The sequence below is a fragment of the Ambystoma mexicanum genome, chromosome 2p (genome assembly GCF_040938575.1).
Source record: "Ambystoma mexicanum isolate Mex_15411 chromosome 2p, UKY_AmexF1_1, whole genome shotgun sequence".
NCBI classification, from domain to species: Eukaryota; Metazoa; Chordata; class Amphibia; order Caudata; family Ambystomatidae; genus Ambystoma; species Ambystoma mexicanum.
The window spans coordinates 666,204,306-666,211,304 of record NC_090923.1 but is presented as its reverse complement, the minus strand read 5'-3'; the positions used below and the strand labels follow the sequence as shown (position 1 = coordinate 666,211,304).

General features: G+C 44.9%; 1 long non-coding RNA gene across 1 annotated transcript in view; it reads right to left on the bottom strand.

Moving 5' to 3' along the window:
- Positions 1-6,267: 6,267 nt before the first annotated feature.
- Positions 6,268-6,999, bottom strand: part of LOC138565916 (uncharacterized) — a 44,150-nt gene continuing 43,418 nt past the window's right edge. Inside the window, exon 2 of the long non-coding RNA XR_011301702.1 lies at positions 6,268-6,589. This is a non-coding gene — a long non-coding RNA (uncharacterized lncRNA). The remainder of the gene's footprint in view (positions 6,590-6,999) is intronic.

The following is a 6,999-nucleotide window of genomic DNA, read 5'->3' as shown; positions in this document are numbered from 1 at the left end:
AGAGACTCTAAAGGTATAGCAAGACCAGCTCTCTCTTTCACGACCACCACTCTGGATTCAAACAAAGAAACAATGTGTGTCCTCGAAGTAAAAACAATGGTGACATCATGCCCAAGCTAAAAACACTACACTGGCTCCCAACCGAAGACGAGAACTCCTGAAAGCTGTGCACCAGCCACGTGGCAACGTGTGACCAGCCACGTGGAAATAGGGTCCTAAGTACCCTGCCATGGAATACCATGGTACCTACCCAGAAGGAAACTCTGATCGGCAAACTGTGGTTACGTCCTTGTGGCATCACTGATTAGAGCCTGCAAGGGGGGAAGACGGGAGGGGCGGGGGGGCAGTATGGAATGGCCTCCCAGGAAAACTCAGACAAATTGAAAAGCTGCACGTCAAGAAAGCATTAAAATCCCACATGTTCCTCAGAGTGAGCCCCCCACCCTACCTGCCTTTGTGCTCTAATCCGGCTCCTGGGGACACCACTCGTACTCCTACGGCCTAAGAACTCATAAGGACAGATAGCAAGGCCCAGGACAGTGATAACCACAGGTAGGTCCCAGTGGCACCCGCAGACATTTTTCATAGGGGTGGCCTGATGAGGTCACTGGGGTGGCACACCAAAGCAAACACAAGAGGCAGGCAGGCTGGTGGGGGGGCAGTCTTTTTATAAGGGTGGCCATGGCCCCCCTTAGCCACCCCTTGGTGGTGCCTAGGTCCTTTGAAGAACAGAAAAGACAAAGCAGTCCATATACATCTAAAATCGACTCAACTTGACCCAGTTAAAACAATAAAATATCTTGGCATCTGGCTTAACCAATCAACAACTGAAGTACAATGGTCAGACCAGTTGAAAATCAAAGCCTGTTCTCTTGCTAGGCAAGCCATGGTCTTGCACAGGAAATATAGCCAATTTTCAATGGGCCCCATAATCGCATTCTACTGGCAAAAAGTGGTTGCAATCTTAACGTACGGAAGTGAAGCCATAATTATCATATCCTGCCAAATATGGACTCTGCTCGAAGGAATATTCTGGCGTAAGATCACCTCTCTTCTGTCGTCTTTTCCTATGCCAAGAATTCAATTCGAGTTGGCACTTCAATCTTTGGAATCAATCGTTAATTGGAAACATCTTGATTTTTACAGAAAGATCATCTCTGATGAAGACATGCCCGCTATTACGTTATTTAGATTCAAATCTAAAGCATCAAATGACACACCTTTGAATAGATGGAAAGATTCATGGCTCTGTCTCCTAAATAAATATGAGATAACATCCAAAACACACATAAACAGACCTACGGAAGCAAAAAAGAGGTTTCCACAGAATGACTGGATAAAGACCGGCGATGAGAAGGCACAATACCAAATCTCGTTGAACTTAACAATGGAATTCAGAGCATTGAATGAATTACCGCAGTACCTAACAAAATTTCCATGTCGTCGAACGAGACACTTTCCTTAGACTTCGCTTAAACTCTCTGCCAACTAATGAATATCTTGTTAAAAACAAAACAACTGCCTCCAGAGAACATAAACTGTCGATTTTGCAAACACTCTGACGAAACCGAATCTATGCAGCAAATTATAATGAACTACCAATAAAGGAAAGTTTTTCGGAGGCATGCTACCTCAAGAACGAGTTCAGTATAATACCATTGAAAGATGGTCAGAGATACTAACCAGCAACAACAAATTGCTTATTTTCAGGACCATTCCATTCTGGGGAAAAATCATGAACGACAAGCCGTGATTTTTACTTTTGCTTCTTAAGATATGTAATATTTTAGTTAAATGAAATGTTAAAAGTTTGTATGCAAACTATAAAACATAATTTAAATGTTTTTTAAAAAGAACCTGTAAGGGGGAAGACAGGAGGGGGGGCTCCAAGGAATGGCCTCCCAGGGGGGGCTCCATGGAATGGCCTCCCAGGAAAACTCAGACGAATTGAAAAGCTGCACATCAAGAAAGCATTAAAACCCCACATGTTCTTCAGAGCCCCCCCCCTCCTACCTGCCTTTGTGCTCTAATCCGGCTCCTAGGGACACCGCTCGTACTCCTACGGCCTAAGAACTCATAAGGACAGATAGCAAGGCCCAGGACAGTGATAGCCACAGGCAGTACCCAGTGGCGCCCCCAGACATTTTTCACAGGGGTGGTCTGATGAGGTCTCTGTGGTGGCACATCAAAAGAAACACAAGAGGCAGGCAGGCCGGTGGGGGGCGTGCGGGCAGAGTTTTTATAAGGGTGGCCATGGCCCCCCCTTAGCCACCCCTCAGGCAGGGCCCTACCACCCCCACCCTAAACCATTTCAGATCTTACCCCTTATTAGGCCACTTTTCCAGAATGCACAATAACCCCTGACAATCTCTGCTGACTTGACTCGTGTGCCAACCTAGCGAGGGTTACTCCAAGCGCAAGCTGACTTCCTTTGGACTTTGATTTTTAGACGTGGGTAAAGCAGCTAAATTCCTTTGTTTTGCTCTGAAAAACCTGAGAGCTGCCCCCCTTTAAGAACAAGACGCACTGACCAGTGCAGGCGGAAGTGACGTGTTAAAGTAGCGAGAACGTTTAAAGCAGGATGGTGTGGAAAAGGCAAATGGGGTCGCAGGTGACAGGAGGGAGGGACTGCCTTGACAAGGAACGTCTTAGGCTGGATTCAGTTCAGTAACTAAATCATGGGCCCAGGTGCATAAGATCGAGAACATCGTGTTAAGGATATCATAAATAAAATAGCAAGGTCGCCCACAAACTCTAATTATTGAATTACAGATAAAATGCCCTCCTTTCCTGTAACGTTCTATTCACCATGCCACCCTCATACACTGAATGTGTATGCAAGTAGCGTTGGCAATAGTACCCGCTTCTGTATTTTGACATTCGGCGATCGACTTCAGCAAGTGATATCACAAACGTTGAAATTGCACAGATTTAAGATCCGTGGGCTGCAAACCCAAAGACAAGTTCCCACTTGCTGGGTGTTTGCCTGAAAGCAAATTATACAGAATATTTCAAAGCAGCTGCAGTAGTGTCGTTACAATCGAACCCAGGGAGGCATGCCCATGGTCGTTTGTACGATTTTATTGTCCATGTTTTTTTTTCTTGTTAAAAGGTTTTTCATATATGTGTATTTAATGATGACGTTCTTGGATGCTTTCACAGTATTCTATTCTTTAAGCGTACTTCGAAGGACCTGTCAAATAAAGTTTGCTCGTAGACATTATCAGGCTTTCTCTGCCACCTATCGCTCTGCAGTCACCGGAGGAGGCAGCTTATGGTGCGGGGGGGCAGGGGGTGTGAGGCTGGGAGGCACCCTGCCCCCGCGGCTCCACCACTGCCTGCAGGTTGTTAGCAGGAGAACGATGCCATCAGTACTATTCAGGGCAGGAAACACATGGCAAACACAGTTTACTATGGTGCTGCCTACAGTCCTGGCCCTCATTTTTGAGTCCCAACTCTTGGTTTTCTTTGACTATCTTCGGATAAGGCTGACAAGCAATGGGAAGGGGGATCAGCACATTGACAAAGCGAATGCAACTCTGAGGAAAAGAAGTGATGCGGTTCTGAGATTCGCAAAATCTTTTCGCAGTAACTCTGTCAAGCCGGCGATGGAGGTGTATAGAGTCCAAGCAGTGACCGCAGTGACCGCAGAGGCATATGGTGCCGAGCTCTGTGCTCATAGGAATATAAAGGATTTGGCGACCACAGAACACAACTTTTTGAAAAAGTTATTACTTTTCCCAAAAAGTGCACCGAATGTGCTGGTATCGTTTGAAATACGACAAATACCGTTAGAAGGTTTTGCAGTATTGAAACTGCTACTTTATTGGGCAAATATTTGAGACAACCAGCGAATTGGTGAATTCTGAGGAGCTTTAAGGTATCTGATGCGCTGCCCGGGAGCTAATAAACTACCACTGCTTGTTGACATCAGATCAATACTGTGGGCCTCATTACACGGAAGGCGGTAAGGGTTAACGGTCACCGGTAATGCTACCGTGACCGTTAACCCTTACCGCCTTACTACGAGGTCCCTTTGCGGGACCCGACCTTAACGGCTGGTGTAGACCAGCCGTTAAAGTAGGGACCCGTAAAGGGACCTTGGTGCTAATTACGGTACCGCAATTTGCGGTACCGTAATTAGCGCCTTCCCCATTCCCATTACTCCCTATGGGGCAAAAATGGGAATGGGGAAGGGCCATGGCGGCATGGGGAATTACCGCCCCGCCAACCTCGGAATGGGGTGGTAATTCCCCATTCCGCCATGGCAGAATCGGTAAATTACCGGCATGAACGATGCTGCTAATAGCACCATGGTTTAGCACCTACCGTGTAATGAGGCTGTGTTTCTCTGGAAGCTTGGACATTTCTAGGAGAACGCGAGCAGGGCGCGCGGCAATGCGTATCATGCAGTAAAGGATCCTTTTTATGAGTGCTCCCATGCAGAGAGGATTAATAAATGCCTCTCTTTGGGTTGCAGCCTGAAAGGTATCCAGCCTACATTAAATCTACATGCTCAATATATATGAAGATGAGGCTAGGCACACTTCCACTGGTGCCATTGATACATCGATGGCATGGCGCGGCCTCAGAGCATTGCCCATTTGGCGATAGTGTGAAAGACACCCTCAAATATTTCCTGTTTCTTTGCCCTGAATATCTACGGATACGCAGATATAACCTGAGCAATTACTTCTTGAATCATGGAGCTAGGACCTTAGGTGTTGCTTCAAATCTATGCAAAACAAGACTCTCTCTGCATCGATGAAGACATTGCCAAGGCATGGAAGAAAAGAAATATTAAAGTCAGCGAGAACACCCACAACCAATAATGCCCCATTCAGCAAGATGCACTTTATAGCAAAAAAGAAATGGCGCAAAAAATGGTCTATGAAATGCCTTTTTGCAACTTGATGTTTTTTTTTTCTTCAATTTAGAGGTTGTTTTAATGATGGAGCGTTCATCGGAGGTAACGTTTGTATTGAATATGTGTGCTGTATAATTATTAAGTTTTACATTGCTGTATGTATTTATATATTGCTGGTTTTGTGGCTAAAATAAAGCATCCTCTGACTGACTTCACTGTGTCCCCAAGTAGTCTCTCCCTATTGTACTTCTATAACGATGTATCCTCCCGTGTGACTTCCTTGTTGGCTTTGTTAATGGTCGCGAGTTTCTTATCCCCCGTCCGTACCTTCTTGGCCAACAGAAGTGCCCAATAGCCAGGACCCCCTTCTCCAGTCCTTCAAATCTCCCTCTGCGGCCTTTCTTGAGATGAAACCTATGTCCAGCTCCGTGCCATTCTTGCCAACGTTTAACATCAGCAACGTGAGTGGAGACATCCTTTGACTTCACCTCTACCTGTTCATGTACTTTCTCAGTACAAGTAAAAATTGTCCGATTATCAACAATTCCCCACTTTCATGCTCTTGCAACAGCCCTCCCTTTATTTGTTATTGGTTATTTATAACGCGCTTAACACCCAGGGGTTTCTAAGCGCGGACCCAGGGATCGAACCTGTGTTGCTCTGTGTTGTCTTGCTTCCAAGGTGAGCATGTTGCCCATGAGCTATCCTCCCGAAGCTTTACCGCATTCACCTTCATGTTACCCCTCATTCTCCACACTGGCCCGAAAATGTCACCTCAATCTTGTCCTGCGCTTGTCCTCTTTTAACAATCGTCACAACCAATGATCACGGGACATTTTTTTAACTCACTCCCTCGTTCCCAATGTGTTTGTGTGTGCGTGTGCACGTGTGTGAATGTGGGCGTGCCTCTGTGCACGTGTCTGCAAGGGATGATATTTACATCACACCAATTCAAAACTAATTGCCTCTGTCATGTCCGTTCCAATAGATAAAATGCACCAAAAATATCCGTGAATATAAATGACACAACAGCACAACTCCTCAAAATGCGGCCTGAAGAAGAATTGTGCTACTTTTGACACAATCAATAACACTCCTCCACATCCTGGCCTCGTGCGCAGGATTTGATTAAGCCATCCTCTTATAGTTCATGCCCTCTCTGTCAAACACTCAGAACTGCTCATCCACATTGTGTTAGTCACAGCTCAGGAAACGCACAGCGTCCCCCCCATTTAAGACCCTTTGTCTTCACTCCCTGGTGTGCCTTTTACAGCGTACGGCTGAGAGTAAGAATAAAGATTTTCCATAATAACTTAGAAAGTCTTAATTCTATTAAAGACACAGAGGCGAGCAATATGCTTCTCTTTCTTTATTAATTAATTAAAGAAAGCGCTCAGCAGCAAGATATATTTATTTTATTTTTATTTTTAACAGAAAAATATATCACAGTAAACGTAACAATGAAATGATGTAAACTGTCTTAAGGGTCTGCAAACAAGGAAAGCTACATTTCCCAGAGGACTGAGGAAAGGTTCAGCACAAGGTCACCAACATGTGACCAGCATCCTCCAATGAACGGCCAAGTCCCCACATAAACAGCCTTGAATATGATGCACTTCCTCTTTCGGAGCTGCGAACTTGACTGAAAATGTTCGCAACTGATGACAACTCCAAACAGTAGGTAAAATAGTTCCAGGAATTAGGCGGATTTATCGGTAGACGCTGTCGAGAGAAAGAAATAATTACAGTTAGAGCATGTATATTACATCCCTATATCCCTTAAAAGGGTGGAAGAGAAATACGTTGCGTTATCTGAACAAAGCAGTAATGCATTCAAAATTATGTAAGTCATCAAAACAGATCCATAATCTCTGAACATTGTACATTCTAATTTCTGGCTGGGTGGGATAATGCTTGCCTCCGTGTCTTTAATAGAATTAAGACTTCTAGTAAGTTATTATGGAAAATCTTTATTCTATGTCAAGACCGGAGGCTCCCATTATGCTAGTTTAAAGCTTACTTACCACAATAGATGCCGGCTGTTCTACCGGTTTCAGGTAGAACTGTTTGAATACCGATTCGCTTGCCCAATCCGCCATTCTCATGATGTCTTCCAAACGGATTCCGACTTG